Source organism: Carassius gibelio, chromosome A9 (genome assembly GCF_023724105.1).
Source record: "Carassius gibelio isolate Cgi1373 ecotype wild population from Czech Republic chromosome A9, carGib1.2-hapl.c, whole genome shotgun sequence".
In the NCBI taxonomy this organism is placed as follows: Eukaryota; Metazoa; Chordata; class Actinopteri; order Cypriniformes; family Cyprinidae; genus Carassius; species Carassius gibelio.
In genome coordinates, this window is record NC_068379.1 from 28,943,330 (window position 1) to 28,965,834 (window position 22,505).

Below are 22,505 nucleotides of genomic sequence, written 5' to 3' on the forward strand. Positions count from 1 at the left end.
GTAAAGGCAAATGCTCGGATAATAGCGGTGTAACGATACTCAAATCGAACCAAAGAACCGAAATACGCCATCCACAGTACATACCGCAGTACTCTCATGGCCTACCCCGCCCCCAGATGAGACAATTGTCACTTGCATGTCATTTCAATTTAAATATTGAAGCTATTTTAACCCATAAACTACTGGCACACTCTGAGACTCTGCCATGGATAAATTAAATAAAATAAGCATTTTTTTTTGTTGCATTAATTAACATCAACTAACAAAGAGCAATTAGTATTATTGTTATTATTATCAACTTAAAGAGAATTGAGTGTTCTTTAGCATTGCTGGTGCCATGGCATGAACCCTAACCCCACAGCAAAGAAAACCGAACCGTGGCTCTAAAACCATGATATGAACCGAACCATGGCACTGGTATATGTTACACACCTATCGGATAATAACTTTAAACACAACCCTCAGCGGCTGCCACCACACCTCCTGCCTGGGCTTATCAGCACACTGGTCGAGTGTGATCCCCAATTCCTCACCCCACTCCTGGACAGGTGGACAAATACATGAGCTGTGCTCCAAAACCCAGTGAGCTGCCTACTCGGACAGCATTTGAAGTTGACTCCTGAAGCAAAGACAATAGACTATATAATAATGCATGATTATGCTGCCGTTTAAGTTTCCTCATTTTAACCATATGTGATTTAACTGCATAATCAGGGTGCATTTGGGGATGCAAGCATAGATATCAGAAGTTAAACACTTATTAAACACTTCCACCAAGTACTGTACATTTCCAAAGTAGGACAGAATTATTACACACATTAACTAAGAAAGATGAAAATATTTATATTTAAATAAAATATTTAAGGCAGATTGGGGCAAAGAAGCTGAAATTTAGATCTCAAACTGACATTCACAAACTTTAATTCCATTACCTTCCGCAAAAAGCAGCTAATTAATTTTGCATTTCTACACACTTCATCTCTTCATATAAAATCAGATGACGGTGCAAAAGAAAAAAAGAAGAAGAAGAAAAAATAATAATACCATTTGGAATAAGATTTCACACCTACCTAAATGGAAATTAGTTATTCAGAACATTTTTAAAAGTACCCTTAAAATGAGATTAAAAAAGAGAGGAGTTTAGCAAGTACAAAGTTAAAGTTGCTGAAGCAACGTTTCCTAACTAAGTCCAGTCTTCTCCAAAATAACACCGTCATGTGACATGAGACAGAGAGAGAGAGAGGGCCTTCAACAGCAGTCAGAGACAAGTGTGACATTTCAGGATTCATATCTGTCAGAACATTGCATAAAAAATTTAACTGATCTTCAGTGCTTTAGTAACGTAATATAAACCAAACTCAAAAATAAATAAAATCTATTAATAATTCAATATAATTCTCCAGCATGCCTGCGAGCGATCTGTTTGTGGCTCATCACGTTGGTGACCCGTCAGAAACACATGCTGCTCATTCCACAACAATCCCAGCAAGAACAGCATCAACTAAACCAACCACAGAAACACACATCACTCACAAAACACTGCAACACTCACGAGTACTCCCGCAACAACAAACTGAATCATGCAGAAAATCTCCCCAAACTAGGGATGGGCGTTTTCCGCAAATATCACATTCGAATATTTGAGCTCACAAAAAAACGAATATTCGAATATCCGTTTATTTAAATCAAGTTTAATGAGACAGACGTTATTTTTCAGCAATATTTAATGTTTCCATCATTTTGAACAAGCTTCCACACAATAAGCTTGAACATTACACATCGTGTTTTGTAGCTGAAAACATTTAACAATGCATGCAAACAAACAAAAGTATAGATAAAAAACGTAAAGCAGCCTGCAGCAATTAGGCTATTGTAGAACATAACCTACACTTAACTTTTAAATGGTCTTTTTTTCTGTTGTTTTACATGTTCTTGTTAAGAAATACGGGCATGTAAACATGATCGGGGAAAGTCCGCTCCTTAGTCTGTTAACAATAAGGCCGGCCGTGGCGAAAACGCGCTCTGACGGCACAGACGTTGTCGGGACTCACAATAACGTGCTAAGCGAATATGTTTTGTGAAGCGCTTTGTGAATTGAAGAGAAGTGTTCACTACATTCTCCAAGTTAGCGGTGTTTATTCATTGCTTGAGAGATGGCGCAACAATGTTCTTGAATTCGGTCACTTTCTGTGGCTCTCCACGGCATATTTGAAGTACTGTAGAAGACCGCAGTTCTTATGGGCCGTTTACATATCGCGCACCGCGGGTCATGTGACAAGAACCAAACATTCAGCTTCATCCTTTCCCGTAACAACATTGAAAGCTCAGCAAAGATGAAGGAACAGCTGATAAAAGCTGTATATGGATTGCCATTTAGAAAGAAATTTAGCGCTTTGGAGAAGGAGAAAGAGGCGCGTCTAGCGTTTTCCACGCATTTTCAGGCATGATATGTGAACGGCCCGTATTCATTAATTAATTATTTTTTGCTTCCATTCATCTTCAAATATGCTGTAGAGAATCACAGAAAGTGACCAAATTAGGTTTAAAGTGACCAAATTAGGCTTTTATTTGCATAATTCGAATATCATTTTTATTGATCTAATAATTAGAGCAGAACGAATATTCGACTATCTGTGCACACCCCTACTCCAAACCACTGAGAAAAGGCTGCCTTATTAATTTACATCAATGAGATACTGTGTGAGCCTATTTATTAGTCATAATAAGACCTTTTAAAACTTAAAAAATATAAAAATACATTTAAGAACTAAAAGACTCTCATCAACTCAACTGAATGATAAATCCAGGTAAAAGCTTTTTTTTTTTTTTTCACACAGGAATTATAATTTTGACCAAACATCAATTTTACTAACTTAAAAAAAATAATTAATTAAAAGCACATTAAGATGTTTATGTGAAAACTACAACAACAAAACTACAAAAATCAAGTTTGTAATAATCAGGGAATGTTTTACACTAAATTAATTAATATCCAATAGATTTATAAATAATTTAATAAAAAGGCTGATTCAACTTTGGATACCTGCAATATTAAAATTTTTATATAAAATAAAATATTAAATATAAACAATAATAAAATTGTATAATTTAATAATAATAATAAAAAAAAAAGATTACTGAAGGATTTTTAGAAAGTGAACTGAAGACACTGTAGGATCTGTAGACATCACAGTATTTCTAAATATCTTTATATTTCTAAACTTATTTACCCAGTTTTTCAAAGTTGTATTATCCAAAAGCACACAGTTGTATCATACAGAAAACTGCATTACCAGCTTCTGATTTTACCAGACGAAACAACAAAAAGTGCCATTTACTTTCATTTAAAACGATAAAATGACAAATACTGCATAAAGCTGATGAAGCAACAGATATAAAACTGAAAAATATTTCATACATTCTCTTTAATCTCTTCTCTAATTAAGGAATTAGAGTTTAAAATCATTTTACATCCATCAAACTGCAATAAACAAACTTCTCAAAAGAGTTTCATGTCAACTACTCTTAAATATCAGTCTAGAAATGCAAATCACACATACTGAAGAAAACACTGCATACGATCAAGTTTTAGAAGTCGAAAACGATCACAGATCTCTGCCAGGCTTGTTAAAGAAAGTGTTCTGACCTTTCCGCTCCGAGCGCTTCTTGCGTCGCCGCTTGAATCGGGTCCTAACGAGGCAGTAGTAGGCCCCCAGGCAGTGCGCGGCGTCCACGACCAGGGCCATAGCTGCTTGACCCGGACGCTGGAAGCTACCTGACTGCACTGTTCTGTGTTTCTGAGGCTCTCAGTGAAGGTGTGCAATGCCAGCCCCCTTCCCTCGCTCCACACTTTCAGCTCTACCACACACACACACACACACACACACACACACACACACATGCGTGTTCTCCTCCCCCTCCTCTGCTTTTGGTACTTGGTGAGAGGAGAGAGAGAAGCAGGAAGCTCAGAAGAGAGGACACTGGCAGAGCTTCACAAGGCTAGACCGAGTAAACACAGACCGCTGGAGAGTTTGTGCTGGATTTGTTTCCTCACATCCCTTCTCGATCACGTATCCTGCTATTTTACCTGAGGCAAGAGCAGTCTGCTCCCTTCAGTCCAGTCCATGACATCATGGCAACTTCAGCCAATGAAAAGCCTGGGTTCACATGGCCAAAAACAACATGTTTCCTCCCCTGACATCCTTTCACCAAGACTACTTTCTTTGCCAAGAAACTGCTTTTATTTCACATTTCAGTTCTTGTTCTGCTGCAGTACACCCTGCAATGCAACTAAAACCATAAAAAAAATTATTCCATACTTGAAATAACTTCAATGATGTATTAAATGTAATAACGATGTCTTAAAATAAGAAACTTTAGATGAAATAAACATAACAGACAATTATATATATATATATATATATATATATATATATATATATATATATATATATATATATATATATATATATATATATATATATAAATTTAAGTAGCTAAGATTGTAAAACAAGACATCAGAGATTTAATGCATTCCCGCTCACTTTCAGCTGCGTTAAAGTGTTTTTTTTCACCCATATGTCTAATACTTAACAGAAAACTAGTCATCCTTGCGTGCTTAGAGCAAATATTTGATTTTGGGCTACAGCGAAATCTGTTAAAAAGTAAAAAAAGAAATCCAAGATTTCCAAAGTTAGTGGTTAAAAAGGATCTTAGAAATTCAGTTTTAAACTAGCCATGATCACTAGAATATTAAATGCAGTTGCTGTTTAGTGCAATGAATGAAATATTTAAACATGAAGCAGTCTGGATCTGCTCACTGGCTCATGTTCAGTTTCAGTCTGAAAATCTGGAAGAAACTCTAGCGCCATCATCAGGACAATGCAAACCATTGCGCCTCATCCAGTACTTTCACAAAACAGAAAACGCTCAATTCACAACTATTTAAAATAAATAATAGCAATCATCAAGGTTTTAGTACACTAACATTATACATCTATAAACAGTCTCGAGATCTTCAAAAGCCTTTAAAATTACAGTAACACAATTACTATAGTCCTTCAGCATCACAGTAATGAAGACAATACTGAACTTATACTGATACTGAGTGTTTTTAAAAGCAATAAAGTTGCAAATCTGATGTTCTTTAATTAAGAAAATAATTCAATAATGTTATATAACTGTCAAATAACTCATCAATTAACATCATGAAACAGTAGCTAGTTTTGGGACATTTAAAAAAATAAAAATAAAGATTAAGAAAAAAAGCATACAACTGTGTTTTCAGACCTTCTGATGCAAAACTTGGTACCAACAGTAAAGATTGCAAATCTTATAGAATAAGTGACAATTTTTTGACATGCATAAAAAGGCAAGATGGTAGCTGCTCTGTAGACTGGAATCATCTATCCAGTAATGTAGCAGGTTGACACAACAGAACACAGAAGCAGACTGTGTGAATGAATCAAAGATGTCACTAGGGTCAAAGCAGGCTATGTACAAGTTTAGCTCTCCAGCGCCTCTAATGGAACTACAGCACTACTGCAAATACTTTAAAGCATGCAATGATTGTGAATAAAAACAAACAAGCACACTACAGACACCTCATCAGAGCAAGGATGTATTAAACTGAACACAAGAGGCATTACATTTATAATTACCTTTTAAATTATATTAAAATAAAAAACTTCTTTCACAATATTACTATTACACTGTATTTTTGAACACAATAATTGAGCCTTGGTAAGAGACAAGTGAGTTTTTGCACAAGCACACACAACCTTCCTGGATTGATTTATAGAATATAGCCAAAATTATTGCAGTTACATTGCTTTCTTTAGCTCAAACAGTAGAGCCGGGCACTAAAAATGACAAGGTCATGGGTTTGATTCCCAGGGAAAGCAAAAACTGATAAAATTTATCCTTTGAATGCAATTTAAGTGTCTGCAAAATGCATACATGTAAATATTGCAAAACCCCAGATAAAGATACACACCTGGGTTTCCACTGGCTGTCAGAGCTGGACTACTGCTTGATCACCCAACCTGAATAGACACAAGAAAGAAAACAGAAATAAAGAACTTAATATCAAATATCAGTATAACTCGATGCATTTTCAGATCTACCACAATGGTACATACATTTCTACCTATTCCACAACATCCCTTCACAAACACATTATCCACTCGTATACTGCCAGAAGAGTTTAGATGTTATCTCCAGCTACTGCAGATTTCGTTTCAATCCCCTGTCACGTCACCAACTTTCCAAGTTACCAACAGTCTCCAAACTTTCCCCTGCAGGTGAACGCCACAAAACATGACCCAACGGCTGTGCTAAACGCATCAGGTGACGTGTCGTGAGCATGAAAACAATATGACCTCCGCTATAAATGTGCCTCATAAAAGTGAAAGAGGAAAAATAAGAGTCTCTCTTTCCAAAGTCCAGAATGGAGTCAGAAGGGAGTGAAGGAGATGCAAAATGAGGCATAGAAAATCAATCAAAAAGAGTGATAATCACACATTAATAACCAGTCATATGTACAACCAGAGACAAAAAAAGGAAAGCGATTCCCTCCTTTGAGTTCCTTAAATCACAGTTTGTTTCACTAGGAAGAGCTAGAGCAGAAGAAAGATGTTTTATGGAGGAAAAATGTAAAAGCAGCCGAATAAAATAGTGGCAAGCCAAACAATACATCTCCCTGCAGCACATTTCTTTAACCCTGACAGCCTCCTTGTGTTCACTGAGGACACAGTAGTGTTTTCTAAAAGCACTGTTTAGCTTCTGCGCCGCATTAGTGCCGACTCTACAGTTGCACAGCATCAAATATTTATTTACCTGTATCGTGAGTTTTGCAGTGTGAATTGAATGCAATCAGAAAATAATACAAAAAAAAAAAAAAAATAGTGTTTTTCTATTTCACCTTTCTTCATGATTGCATGCAAACTAAAGTGATAGTTTATCACTGAAAATTTGCCTAAAGCATTTTTGACTGATTCTTCACAAAAAACGGCAAGAGTTATTTTCCTGTAAATTGGACTGCAGGTTCCCACACTTGAAAGACATAATTCACCCAAATATACAAATTCTGTCATCATTTAATCACCCCGATGTCATTCCAAATCTGTATGACTTTCTTTCGGCTGTGGAAAACTAGAAGATATTCTGAAAATGGCTCTGTTTTTGCCAAAAACAATACAAGTTAATGGGGTCTAATGTTATTTTGATGCCAAATTTCTTCAAAATATAATTTTTTGTGTGTTATGCAGACTTATTTGCAGACAGGACAGTGAAATTATGCCAGAATTTTCATTTTTGGGTGATTTGTATCTTTAAGCTGTGGAAACACTGTAGTCCAATTCATAGGCAAATAACGCTATGCTGGTTCTTGTGAAGAATCAGTCAATAAAATGCATACATTTTCAGGTTGATCACTAGAGGTTAGCAATCTGAATCATTCTAACAAATTACTGAATTTGTCTAAATAAAAATGAATACCAGACATAAAATGTCTCTGTGGTCTGACCAATCTCAATGAGTATTCAGTGAAGAATTCAAGGAAAGTGAACAAGAAAAAGCGACAGAAAAAGTTTCCTTTTAAATGAAAAGCTCAGATTCAGAAAGCGAACTGTAAAGCATATGAATCACATCTTTCACTTATGGCCAGCTGAGTTCAGCGTAGATTGAAGAGAAGCACTCAGTATCTTTCCGAAGCTACCGTCAAAGAGAACAGGTCAGCCCACTGGGAAACCAGTGAGAAAGTACAGACGAAATGTGAGCCTTGAACTTTCTAAGGTCAGTTGCAGTCTGCAGTTTCTTTCTAAGAAACATGTCTGAGATGTTTTAAAAGTACTGCATTTTAGGTCTTCTTTAACTTGTTTTCAAGTGAAAAAAATAAATAAAAATCATTAGTTATCAAGCAAAAAGTAGGAAACATAGATTGCATCATATCAGTCTTTTCTATAAATTATACATTAACTGAACATCTTAATTCTAACACTCAAAATAATCTAAAAGAAATTTGTTGGATCAACTGTAAATCCTGTGTCTTAACTGGTGACAAAGCAAAGCCACTTTGGGAAGAAGCACCTGCTAAATTAATGCATTTATAATCCCAAAACAATATTTTAGTCAATGAAAAAAAAAATAGTTTCTGATCTTACAGCCATTAGATACCAGAACTGAAAGACTAACAAGGTAAGAACAGTATTTGTGTCACAGGGTGGCACTGTTGCCCTTTTCTTTCTGGTATTTCCCAAATCGTTTCTGCACATACAAATGTAAACAAGCTTCGACTACTTTCACAGAGAATATCAAAATCAAACTCATCATGCTGTTATAAGCCAGAGAGCAGCCACGCAATGCACCGCAATCCACAATTTAGATTATTGTGTACCACGGTTAAAATGTTCAGCGGGGATCTTTAACCAGCACAGAGCGTCAGACGACAGGCTCCTCGGTCAGACTAAATGAGTTGTGAGAGTCACGCATGTTTGGATCCGAGGGCCTGAACTAGCTGTGGAAGGACAAAAGGCTAATTGCAGATACACTCTTCATTATAACGATAAAATTACTCCTCCGTCAACCCTTGCCTTTAATCAGTGTTCTAAGAAGAGAGACAATAACGAGCTCTAACTGTCCTGTATGCTCACTTTTCTTCTTGTGAAGCTTTGCAGGAATAATTGAAGAAGGAACTTCCCATTCAACAGAGCTCTCAGTTACATTTTTTGGCACATGCAATTTTAGCAGGTAAATAACATCTCATCCAATTACAAGCCTTCTCAATTTTTGAGTATCGCACGCACATGCTAAGTGGTTTCATAAATCACATTCCTTCGGCATGTCTTCTACACTATTCGACTGACTCAAGTTAAGATAAGGATGAGGACGGTTTTAATGCTGCCGATGAAACTGAGAGAAATGCTAAGTAATCACCATTGCCATTTTCAGTTAAAACAAAGCACAGGAATTCAATAAAAGAACACATAAATCACACCTTCAGACAGAACAGAGAGTTCTCTAAGAGAGAATAAAAAATACAGATAAAGGAATGAGGAGTCCCTGCCAACAACAGACAGCTTAGGTGAGAAATCAGTCGGGGTTGAAACGGTTCCCATAAAACAAGAACCGTACGGTTTGCAAACCACAGCTTGATACATGTCATTACCAGGGTACATCTAATGTTTAACCTCTTGAGTAATAAATGATGTCTATTTTTGAAACTAATTACAGTGATTCTCTCCACTGCAGAGGTTCTGTACAGTACAGAGAGGAAATTAACTCAGTTGTAACAATGAAAAAAGCACAAGGTAGCCAATAGCCTTGTTGGGCGAATCCTCCAACACACATCGCGGTTATGCTTTTGGCAACCCAAGTTGAATGCCAGCTCTGTCCCCCAATTATTCCTGTCTGCTCTATATCCAAAATAATCCAAATTATAGTGAAAAAAAGATAAAGCACAAGTTGTCTTTAATTCAGAATGTAAAAAATGAAAACAGACTTAAAGAAATAATATAACTTACTATTGTATAATATTTTGTAAATATACAGTAATAATATTAATCATATTGTTAATATTAATAATTATTAATAATAAATACTTATTATTATTTATTACGTTTACCTTAACCAAGGCACTACCACCTTCTTCCTAAAGGTGGGGCATGCACTCGGACTCATTGAAACATACAGAAAGGATCTTCTATTGTATGTGCTAGAGATTACATGGAGGTGAAGGCTGCCAAGAAGATGCTACAGCAGAGTGCACATGGAACGCAGAGAAGAACAGAGGCATTCTCACTGTCAGTCATCGCCAGACTCTGAGGCTTTCCTCAGGGTGACAGAACATGCTGAGAGTGATAAAGAATGAGAGGGCAGGAGATGCAGACAGGCTATTTTCCCACAGGGAATCATGTCTGTAGATCCTCATGAACATGACGTAGAGAGAGCAGAAGCCTGTGTGCCCATCTCTGCTGCAATGTACCGCCAGAACCCCCTACCCCCCCACCCCAATCCTCCTCAGAGCAGCTCTCCTGGCAGAGCGGGCAGGAAATATAGAACCATTAGATGGTGAAAAAGACATGAGGGGAAAATTACTGCTGCTGCCCCAAGTGTGAACTTCCGACAGCAGAGTCGGTAGGATATAATTTTTTTTTAAAGATGCCTGGCTAATATCCTCAACATCCTGGTTTGTATTAGTTACCTAAAGTCAAAGCAGCATATACAAGCAAGGCATAAACATTGCAAATATAGCCTACACCACAGACGTGTAAACACTTGGTCAAAGTGTACATTGTAAACTAGCTCCTCTCTAACATCAACAATATTGGCTCCTGTGGTGGGAGTGCAGGTATCATGGGGCATAGTAAACTTGTAGGGTATTGCTCAGTGTGTGCTAAGTAGAGGAGAAAACCAATACTATTCACAGACGTATGACCTTCTCTTATTCTCCAGTTACACCACAAGGGATCGAAAGCTTCGGCCCATTAGCAAGAATCATTAACACAAGTCTAAGTGCAAGTGGTCTAACACAACAACAGCTCTGTTGTAGACTCACTGGCTCCAAAGTAGGAAAAGCTGTTCTGGTCCTGATAAAACAAGGCAGAGAAGGAAAACACACACACACACTGTGGCTTGAGTACCATTGCTGGTGACTGTGTGAGTTCTTGGCAAGGTGTCCACTTGGTAGTCCACGTCTGACTGTACATTGCAGGACTGGGCACGAGAATAATGCTTTGCTGTTTCTCCTTGGGAAAAACAACATTCCCTGGTTTCCAATAAGACGTGAAAACTTTCTCAAATGCTGACTGAATCAACACTGTCAACTCCCACAGAAGCTCCAGAATGGAGTTTGCGACAACCAGAGCGAAGCAGTGGAATAGGTCTCAGTGTGGAATGTCACGTAAGGCCATGTTTAATCTCCTTCCAGAGACCTACAAATCCAGATCCATTCTTGCACCTCCACTCTTTACTTAAACTTGACAGATTCGGGTTGTTTGTATGCGTGCGTTTTCGTATTCCCTGGGGCTTGCTATTTGGGTCAACACTCCAGGGAGAAGCAAGGATAGTGTGCAGAAACCAGCGGGCTGACACAGCTGGAGCTCATGGAACCTGCCAAGTGACACCTGCAGTTCTGAGGCCAAGGGTGTGTACCCAACTTTACCACCTGGACACTGATCAGGCCTTCGGGTCAGTGAGCAAACTCAAGAGAAGACCCTTAAAACCAAGAGGGTGGGCTGTCAAATATGCTTTGAGCATAGCACTGTGGTGCGGCAATTGCTAAACTTTTCCTAAGCCTCAGAGGGTGGCCTTGTACTGTGAAAAATGATGATGGCGCAGTGCAGCTTGTACCCAAGAAAAAATTCTCCCAGGCCAGGACAAACGATGGAAGTACCATAACCCCCAAACAAAAACTCAGCTCCAACAGAGCCTGCTCTGTAAATTCATCAATAAGGCTAAACCTGTTTCTATTGAGCTTTGAGTTTTTCTCTTTGGCAGAAACCGAAACCCAGTGATTAGTGAGGTCCAGCACCAACCCGTGACAATCCAGAGTAGTTACACCTCTGAGGATAAGATCTTTCACAACACTCTTGACCGCTCTTGTTGGAGCAGCAGAACAATGCCTGTGAGTTTTTTTTCCCACGCATGATCTCCTGAGGTACTCCAGCTTGTGTTACAGCAGTTGTGTTTAAGTAGGCCAGGAGTGACTGAAAGAGTAAGCTAGGAGGATCTCACACTGCGCTCGAGGGGGAACCATCTAAATCAGATCAATCATAAGCATACAGCAACCATAGTCCAATGAAACACAACCTTTAGATGATGAGATGGCAGGTGATCATACAACAGCTCACAAAATAGAAAACAGAAAGCTCTCTCTTTTCCGATAAGAACCATTTCAGGTCTTGGAGTCTCTACTATCAATTTGATAGGTTGAATCAGGTGTGTTTGATTAGGGAGATGGTGTGTAGTGTTGATGGGACTGCAGGATCAAGGTTGAGAAACACTTTTCCAATTACAATCTAACCGGCTAAAAGACTGACCGATCAAAAAGTTTCAACACTACTAAAGCCTGACGTTAACTCTATAGATCAAAATAAGGCAAGAACTCTCAATATTATGTATTCAAGACTACGGCAATAGGTAAAGAGAAAAAGGAAGGAAACCTTTGAATGGTGATGACTGCAGTCTGTAGAGGAAGGCATAGTTTAAAGCGGACTGCTGGTCTGCCCAGCATCCATCTCTCAAATCAGTGGGCGTACTCCAAAGCAAACAGCCATTTCCGCTGAATATGGAAGTAAAGGCTGCTAGTAATTCCTCAATAGCATCATGGGGGAAGGGACAGTCTGTGGCTGCGGTATAAGACCCTGTTCTCCATCCCATCTGCTTCAATCTTAATCTCACAGAGATAAGACAAGCTTCGCTCCATCCAACATCAACATCAGGCTGTGTTCTTATCTGTCTGTAGCCCAACACTATACAAGATCTGGCCATCTACGCTACCCCCAGAAGCAGCAAGCCAAACCCGGGCAACTGTTCGCCTGACAGAAAGACTGATATCCACAAAGGGTTCATCCTATCTGCTGTATATCATTACACATGGAATTATGTTCAGAGAAAACCTCATTAACCCCACCTGCAATTCAGCGACACAAAAAAAAAATCACGTAAAAAATCTGATCAATCATTAGCATACAGCAACCATCGTCCCAATGAAACACAACCTTCAGATGATGAGGGATCAAGTGATCATAGAAAAGCACACAAAAGAGAAACCACAAAGTCTGCTTGTGTTTGCACTGTGCCAACATTTATTTTCTACAGGGTTGTTAAATGTATAAAAGTCCCATATTCATGTTTTACAGAACTCTTTGATCACATGCTGCTCTTGCTCTTGCTCTCGGAGTCTCTCTGAAATATTTACAAGCTCATTGAGACGTCAGAATGCAAGGGGCACTTTATTTTAATTTTAGTTTTCAGTAGCAAGTCACAAATGCTTTGAAAAAACTGCTGCAGTGAGCCAACGGGATGAGGTTACATAATAAATCTGTGCGCAAGAGTACATGACTGTACAACCAGAGAACTCAGGGTACCAGGATTCATTCGTGGCATTTTAATATGGTCAAGGATATGTGAAGCATGGTTAAGCATAAGAAAAATTGGTACACTTTTAATTTAATTTGGACTTTCAACTGAGCAACCCACAGGAAGCTACTTTGGAAAGACAGGAAGAGGAATTTTAAATATAAGAACTGGCTCGCTTTCATCATTTGGATTTGAATTTTATTGGCGACAACTGCGAAATTCATCACAACAAATGCATTCTGGGAAATTAAATCAATTTATCTATCCATCCATCTGTCTGCAAGGCCTATAAACACTTGAACTTTAAGGCTTTTTAAATTTTGCTAAATTTTCAAACAAGTCTGTCAAGTCAACATTCATAATCTGTATTCACAACCTTTGCTTTTCCAGTTAAATGTCTATTAATTTTCCTTACGTTGATATTAAAATTGCAATTCTGCATCCTGCATGCTACCTCAAATTCAATTCAAATTCAGAAGCTGAGTTTTCAAAATATATACAAAAATCAGAACATAATATTTTCATACTATTAGCAATCTTACAAATGTATTCTCTTTGAATCCGCTACCAAAGGTCCAAAGGAAATGGAATAAGTCCATCTAGGCCTAGAAAACTCGTAGCCAACTTCACAAAGTAATTTAGTCATGTAACCCAAACTCACAGAAACAAACAACATGCTTTGCTACTCCTGAAAATCAATATTCACTGTTCATATTTTACATTCAAGGCATCACCAATAGATTGGCAACATAATCCATTACGATGACATTTTCTATCATCTCTCTTTAAACACATCATCACTTCTGCTCGAGGCTCTAATCAATTCAGTCAGAGCCTTTCCGTGGGGTCAACCATGCAGAACAGCAGCAGCTGTGACGAGGTAATTTGGAGCCTCCAGCGGCACCCGGTGATGGGCCACAAGGCATTGTGGGTAGATTCTCAATGGCCCTCAATGACAAACGGAGCTCCTATGAAATGGAAACACACTCTGGTTTCACCTCAGTAAGAAAAAATAATGAGAGACTATTACGAGAGGTTACTCTGCTCATGTTAAAAGACAAGGTACGCTAAGTGTAATGTGCCCAAATGACAATTGACACAGAGAGTCAGGTCCCAACACCGGAGGGATTTATTTAACCCTTGTCGCTACGCTGAAATTCTTTACCTGTTTTGGTGTTTCCAGGTCAAAAATGAACGGCCTTTTAAAAATGTATTGCAAATCTCTTATTATGGCATTTCAAAATCAGTAAATCTTATATTCAAAGTTTTTATCAACTTGTGTTCTTTCAATCAGCACTGGTGTTGAATTTCACTTTGAAACCAAACTAATCATAGGCCTCATAGAAGTATGCTTATGCCCCTGAGTTTTTTTTTTTTTTTTTGCCAATGTTCACTTAAAAACTGAGGTGGCATAACTTCAGATCAATGTGGCCTATGATCAATCAGTTCCAAAAAAATAAAGTCAACAAATTTTAGTCCAATGCAGTAACATTAACTAGTCTCCGGGTCAAAATGACTGGAACACAACATGAGAGTTAACCAAAAATTATTAATCTGCCACTATTTACTCACTCTCATGACTTTTCTGTATGACTTGCTTTCTTTAGTGGAACACAGTCATTTTAAAGACTGTTTGTATGCAATTACAACAAAAGTAACTTGACTTCTGCCCCAACTCTCCTTGAAACATCATAAAACGTTGAAATGAGAGAAACTGATTTATGAAGGACTCAATCATTTGCATTAAATCAATCAAACTTTTCCATGATGTTTCTGCATCCTATTTTTTTTTATGTCTGAAGGTTCAATTTACCATTTATTGGAAAACAAAGATCAGCACAGTCTTCAGAATTGCTTTAAGTATCCCATTATTCAAGTATCATTTGATCACCTGGCACACTGACCCCTAATCAGAGCTCATATATTCCATCTGTGCTACAAACCAACAGCTGAGGCCTTTTCCTCCTTTCATCCACTCCTAACACAACAACATCTGACACCACCTCTGATCAGATAGCACTGAACCACCTTCTAGACACCGTGCATCAGGACTGTTTCATAGGCTACGATTTCAAATATCACATAATAAATCACGCAGACATATTCCTCCCCGCAGAAATGCCAGTTGTCCCTTGGAGGAGGAGTCTGAGAACAAAGCCGCCATTCTGCTTTTCTCAAAAACAGATTTATTATCAGAAACGCCTCCTCCTTCCCTTGGATCCATTTCAAATCAAGCCTGTTTATGAACTGAATTATAAGATACTGAAATGCCTATGTACGTCCGTGGTTCTAATACACAGGAAGGTAGTATTTATCCAAATGCACCATGGGGATTTTGTCTATGATCACCCTGACATTTCATTACATTCAGTTTGCCCTCTAAAGGAAAGGCTGAGATTGAAACAAAGACTGTGTTGAAATTGATTTTTCTTTCCACTGGGTTACAAAGGATATATCTTTGTTATGTGTTGAATTCCAATGAATAAGAGACGAGACTTCAGTCATTAGTACAGGAGGCCTGAGAGACAGACACTCACTCTCATTAATACATATGGATATTTTCCTTCAGGGAGCTCAGGGCATCATTCATCTCCTGTGTTTTTTTTTTCTCCTCAAGCACTGCTGTGAAATTCCCACACCGCTGAACTTGCAAAAAGCTCCCACATCCTCGAGCATGCCAGGATGAATGAGCGATCTACCGGTAAGTCACTGGAGAACTGAAAATGACAGGCTTGAAAGGAAAAATGTAAGGCATGGAAATGGCTTTTTGGATTGTTTTAACTCTGGCAAACTTGAAGAACATTTCTAAATGTTACAGAAAGACACCAGTCAAAAAACAAATCCGGGGTCGGAGCCGAGGCCTAGTGGTTAGTACGCAAGCCTTAAACACGTGGGACATTTTTGTTTAATGAAACAACAACTTTTGCTGTCAGTATTAACATATTATATATATTATAAAACAGATTTATTATCAGAAACGCCTCCTCCTTCCCTTGGATCCAAACAAACGTGAGTTCATAAAAAAAAAAAAATCTAATAAAAAAGGTCACAAAATCAACCGATGATTTTCTCATGAATCAGACTGATTCAGATCTCAGTTAATAACAACCTACATTTTTGGTCCGTACGAGAGTTAGCGAGCAAAGTGAAAAACATTCTACTGATAAATGATATGGTGTGTGAGAAACTAAACAGAGTGAGCTGTACATATAACTCTCTATTCATTTCTTCATTTCAGCAAAACCAAGCCTTTGCGCTATCAATACAAGCATATCAATTGTTAAAAGGAGCTGTATGATGAGAAGTTTTTAAATACATTCTCTTAAAGGGGAAAAACATGTGTCCTGGGATCACACAGCTCTCTGAAATAACAAAAACACTGGTAGGAAGCCCTGATACCGACATAATATAATATTCTACACGCTTATCCATTAATCACAGTAGAGTGGACTGCTAGGAGCAAGAGAGAATGGTGAGGACACAAACAACAAAAGAGAGAGAGAGAGAGAAGAATAGCTTGTTAAGGCCATTATTTGACATGAATAGATGCTGAGGTCATGTTCCTCTTGTGTACTTTGGCCTGCACGAGCCGTGGTAGTTTGAGAAGTGTGGTGTAGTGCAGAACTGTCTGATCCTTTTAATGGGGAGCTCAGAGGCCAAAGCCTCCAGCACTGCTCTCTGCTCACCTGCTCTCCACAACCACACTGCAATTTACTCCTGCAGGAGCCCAACGCATACACAAGCAGCTGGGAGAACACTGAGCCATCAGTTTGTCAAGCAAGAAGGGAAAAGGAGAAGAAAAAGGGTAAGGAAGGGAAAGAATGGGAAATGTAAAAATATTTTAATAAACGTAGGGTTGCAATGGGGTTGAACATTTCTGGTAAATTTCCAGAATCTTTCCAAAAATCCCAGACATTTTACAAAAAATCTTGGAAAGTTTCCAAAATTTCTGCAACTTTCCCTAAATTTACTGGACTAAATAAATGACAATTCAAAAAGAGAAGAAAATAAATAGAAAAAGTGTAAAGAAATTACAGATTACAAAAGAAGAAAAAACTAAATAAATTTTTTTTAAAAATGGTTAATGACAGAATAGAAAAGAAAGGGGGAAAATAAGAGAAGAAAATTAAAAATAAATGGTCCAAGGAAAATTCCATTAAAGGGTTATGATAAAAGAAAAAAAATAAAGAAAGAGGAAAAGCAAAGCAACGACAAGACAATAAAACCAATGAAATTAAACAACAGGGTAAAAACAGACAAGGAAATTAAATAAAAGTGAAAAAGAAAAGGTGATAAAATTAAAACTAGAAAATTAAAGAGGAAATGAAAAAGTAAATGAAAGGTGAAAAGGGTAAGGAAATAAAAAAGGCAAGGAAATGAGAAAGGCAAAGCAAAAGGAAAGGAAAGGGGGGAAATGAAAAAGCAAAATTAAATTTCAAAAGGACCGGTCAAAGGAAAAATAAGGAAAAGGAAAAGCGATGAAAAGAAGTAAATGGGAATTAAATGAAAACAGAAAAAATAAATGAAAACGAAAAAAGAGAACAACATTAAAAAGAAAAGGGGAAATATGGAAGTGAAAATACAAAAAGAAAAGAAAAATCTGAAAGAAAATGGTAAGGGAAGTAAATAAGAAATGCAAAGCAAAAGAGAAAAAGCAATAAAGTAATGTAAAAGGAGATGTGAAAGAAAAGAGAAAGGAAGGTCAACACAAACCATCAGAAGCTGTGCATCCGAACTGATTTTACTACAGTAAACAAGATTGCAGCAGTGCACCAAAACCACAAGAACAAAGAGATGAGAGAAACAACGATCCAGAGAAATCATCAAGTTTGGATGCTGAGGCAGACTCACTCAGCACGAGTCCACATATAGCATCCAAACACACAGACAAGCACAAGCAAAGCGCTTCCTCTCCCTACACTCATTCTGTCAGTGGGGCGCTCTCCCTCAGGTCCTCTGTAAAAACACCTGCAAGTCGGCATTTGGCTATTTCGACTCCCATTTCCCACTAACATAGAGTGTTTATGGTTAGTGGTTCCAGAATGAGAATTGACTAAAATATTAGCATATGGTACAGCACGTGTAGAGGGAAAGTGTAAATGGCACAGCGTTTTCTAATGATGTTGAAGTTCTGTTATTAGCTCTGCGCGTAGGAGGTGACGTTTATTAAAAACAAAAAAGATGCCATTTCAGATGCGTCCCAAAGCACAAGTGCACACGAGCAGACTAAAAGAATATTTGACTCATTTATGAATGCATTAAAGTATGTGGTAAATCTGCTTTTCAAAGACAACTTAATGGGTAAAACAACAGTCCAGGAGATCACAGACGTCCTTTTCGTTTAAAATCTAATGTCATTTGGACAACTAATCCAGTCTGAATAGTGCTTTAATCATCTTGTGTGCCGCAGATGCTCATCGTAGCCTACTGAGACAGGCTCTGACTTAATTTGATCTTGAGTATATTACCATTCCAATCATATCTCGAGCTCAGGAATGCTGCTCTTATGTCCCGGTTGTGTAAGGGGAAGGGAACGGAAGGAAGAGGACACTGGAGGACAGGGCATCTGCAGGGTGTTTTCACTCTGTCACAGGGACCTGAATGAAAACTAGTGTGGAGCCACGGCTAGCATATAAATAGATAATGCCCAACAGGTTGGTACAAGGACAAATTGTCCGCACTCTGGGCAGTGTGTGTTTGAAACACGTTCGGGATGAGTAATGACCGTCAACTAGTGATTCAACTACCAACTAGCTGATTACTGACGGTGTCAAACTCCAAATTAGTTCTCAGTTTGTTGTTTTTTATGACATTCTTAGAAGTGGTGCTTCAATTAGCATGCTTTAATTAGTATGCTTGCCAAATTAAAAACAAGCTCCAGTTTTAAAGTATTCCATTCCATCACAGTCCATGTAACTTTTTTCTGAAAGCATAAATAAATGACATGTACAGCCCCCTAGGATATGAGTCTAATCAAACTAATTATAAAGGCCTTCCTTAAAGGGACAGTTCACCAGTTATCATTTCAAGCCTGAATGACTGACTGACATTTGTGGAACACAAAAGAAGATTTTTTGCAAATTATCACAATGTTTTCTTGAAGAAATTAAGATATAAACATAGCATCATAAATGTACAGTTTACATTAAAATTACATAAAAGCATCTTTTTCATTAACTTCTTTTTTTAGGCCAATAAAAAAAATAGATTGGCTGGTCCTGCGACTTATAGTCAGGTGCGACTTATTAATCAAAATTAATTTGACACGAACAGAGAGAAATGAACAAAGAGAAATGAACCAAGAGAAAACATTACCGTCTACAGCAGCCAGAGGGCGCTCTATGCTGCTCATTGCTCCTGTAGCATACACTGAGCAGCATATAGTGCCCTCTGGCGGCTGTAGATGGTGAGATGGTTGGTGTAGATGTAGATGGTTCTCTTGGTTCTTGGTTTTAAATAAATGCGACTTATAGTCCAGTGCAACTTATATATGTTTTTTTTCCTCATCATGACGTATTATTGGACTGATGCGACTTATACTCAGGTGCGACTTATAGTCCGAAAAATACGGTATTACAATAGGAATGCATTTATTATTTTGTGTGAACAAATATTTTATAATAATAATAGTTTTTTTGGCCAAAAAAATAAGAAAAGCAAACCTGGCACACACACACACACACACACACAAAAAAATCCTAAATCAAATCAGCTTAAATATCATAATCACATTTTTTATATATAACAATAATTTTTTTTTTACATTTATTTATTTACTTTTTTCCCCCTCTAAATTATTTATCCCTAACAGAAAGTCATACAGGTTTGGATAGACATGAGGGTGAGTAAATGATGACAATTTTTATATATTTGAGTGAACTATTACCCGACGAGTTGACAAGTTGTTCAGGCAACCAAATCACTTTCAAAATGACGCGGTTTTGCACATCCCTCATCCATTTCGTCTGAACAGCACTCATATAACTAGAATAACCACAGAGCACAGTGCCTGGAAAAAGCAGTGTAGCACCTTCCTGCCCTCTTCCTCACCTACATCCTCATCATTAATTACTACTTGCGCTCAGCCTGTCTGTAATAAATCATGTTTTTAAAACTAAAACAGCCGATCTGGAAAACTAATGCTGACAAATGACCCAGAACCACGCTTGTGTTTTCTCTCGGTCACCCGTGTCTTGTTGCACAAGTCTGATCTGACTTTTATCCGCTTGAAACGGGCAAGATTAATAAAAGCTAGAACTAAACACTGCTGGAGATAATCACGAGAATAAAATGACCAATTTGCTATCGCTCAACACTTAGACCATCTGGAAATGGGCTTGGGGAAAATAATCTTTTATTAAAATGATTTGACATGCTTGTTCTTCCGTTCTGACTGATTTCCTGCAGAATGAGGTTGATAAAGCCTCGTGGAGGAAGATGCCACTGGTCTTGGAAAGCTTTCTCTGCCCTACGTTACTGGGACAAACGCAAGATTGGAAAACTTTCATGCTGAAATAAATAACACAATATAATTCAAAATAATTATCACTATTAATACTAGTATAATACAACATCCAATTTACTGATGCAGTACTTAATCTGAAAATATATGTGATTTAGTTCATTCAATTCTTATTTTGCATTTAGGAGACACATTTTCAAGAATTTTATCTCTGTGAAAAACTGCACAGAAACCACATCTGAGGGTCACCATTTATTTGAGCCACATTTTGTGTACTACATAAGTAGTGTACAATGACTGCTGGATAAATTGCCCTCTCCACTTCCTGTGATGTGATATATTGATGTACACTTGTTCCCTATGTCATTTGTAGTACCCTTCGGACTGAACATAAATGCTCCCTATGATATGGAATCACACTTTTGATGGCCAAATACCCCGTGAAGTCCATTATTGAGCGACCTGAACATCCCCTGTAGACCCTGACATCCCAGTATGTGTGTACTTGTAGTGAAAGAGCAGGAGGTCACGGTGTGCGGGGATAAACAGTCTTGAGCACTGCAGAGCGGCAGATGGGGCCATGACTCAAACTATTAATCCTTTATTACACGCAAGGACGTTTGCAGAGATTCAACAGAACCCAGCCAGTCACTGACACTGGAATCAAAGAGGAACCCGAGACATTTACACTAATCTTTCATGGACACCAGAACACTCGGAGAAGCCAAGATTCTACTATTTTACATCTTTATCCCCAAAAAAAAGGAAATTCTGTCATCATTTAGCACAAAAAGGAAAAACAATTAAACGACGACTACTTTTATCCTAATATATACTATAAGATTTTTTTTATTTTTCAAAATTGACAAAACAAGCTTTATATAAGCGGTCCATAGGACTTCTGAACTCATGCAATGGCTTTCTGTGAGAAAGTGACTGAAATTTTAATTTAACTTTAGTTCATCACACAAAGTTATCATATCATATGGTTTCAGAAGATTTAGAATATCAACTGTTATGATGCTTTTGCATCTCATACAAGTTTTGGAACAACAGAGAATTATCATTCTCAAATGTGTCTGTGTTTTTGTTTAGTTTTTTTGCAGGGAAAGAAACCCAATCGCCAAAACAGACACTTGTGTGCTAACATTCTGGCTCATATGAGGACACTGTGCTCCTCAAAGCAAGAGATTTGTGCTATTAAATCTTAAGAGAGATTTCTAGACAAATGCGCACATCTGGCAGAACTTAATGCAAATGCAGCATTAAAGGGAAAGTTCACCCAAAAATGAAAATTCTGTCATTAATTACTCACCCTCATGTTGTTCCAAACCTGTAAGACCTCTGTTCATCATCTGAACACAAATGAAGATATTTTTGATGCATTCTGACAGCTCTCTGACCCTCCCAGAGACAGCAAGGGAACTTACACCATCAACATCCAGAAACGTAACAAGGAGGTCAGTAAAATAATCCATGTGACATCAGGGGTTCAACTGTAAATTTACGAAACTGCGAGAATACTTTTTGCATGCAAAAAAGTATCCACTGAGCGCAAACAGCGCATGTGGTTCCGTGTTAGCCGCACCACACAGATGTGCTAACTTTCTGGGTTTATACAAGAACACTGGACTCTTTAAAGCAAGACATTTCTGCTATAAAATCTTCCTGGAGATTTTTTTTTCGCAAGAAGACTGTGCACATCTGGCACAACTTAGTCATGCAAATGCAACATTAAGGAAAAAAACACTGGCCTTCACACACTTAACAGCAGCACACTTTAAAATTGCTGTACTGCCTCCATTTTTGTACTGCATCAAAATGTTCAGCATTAAAAAAAAAGAAGTTGTAACGAGATAAACACACATAGATTAGTTCCCACAAGCAGAATTTCAACAGACAATATCATTAAGTGAAAACTACATCACAAATATTGCATTAGTCCCATGAAAATAAATGAACG

The 22,505-nt window shown here is 37.8% G+C and overlaps 1 protein-coding gene across 2 annotated transcripts in view; it reads right to left on the reverse strand.

Moving 5' to 3' along the window:
• LOC128020106 (double-stranded RNA-specific editase 1) overlaps positions 1-22,505 on the reverse strand; it is a 124,476-nt gene that overhangs the window by 46,600 nt on the left and 55,371 nt on the right. The window contains exons 1-2 of one of the 2 annotated variants that reach the window (XM_052606723.1): positions 6,141-6,323; positions 5,996-6,044 (exon numbers count right to left, since the gene is read on the reverse strand). The gene's annotated coding sequence lies outside the window, so the exon portion shown is untranslated. Of the gene's footprint in view, positions 1-5,995; positions 6,045-6,140; positions 6,324-22,505 lie in introns of those variants that run through there. The other variant, XM_052606721.1, reaches the window with a different exon arrangement.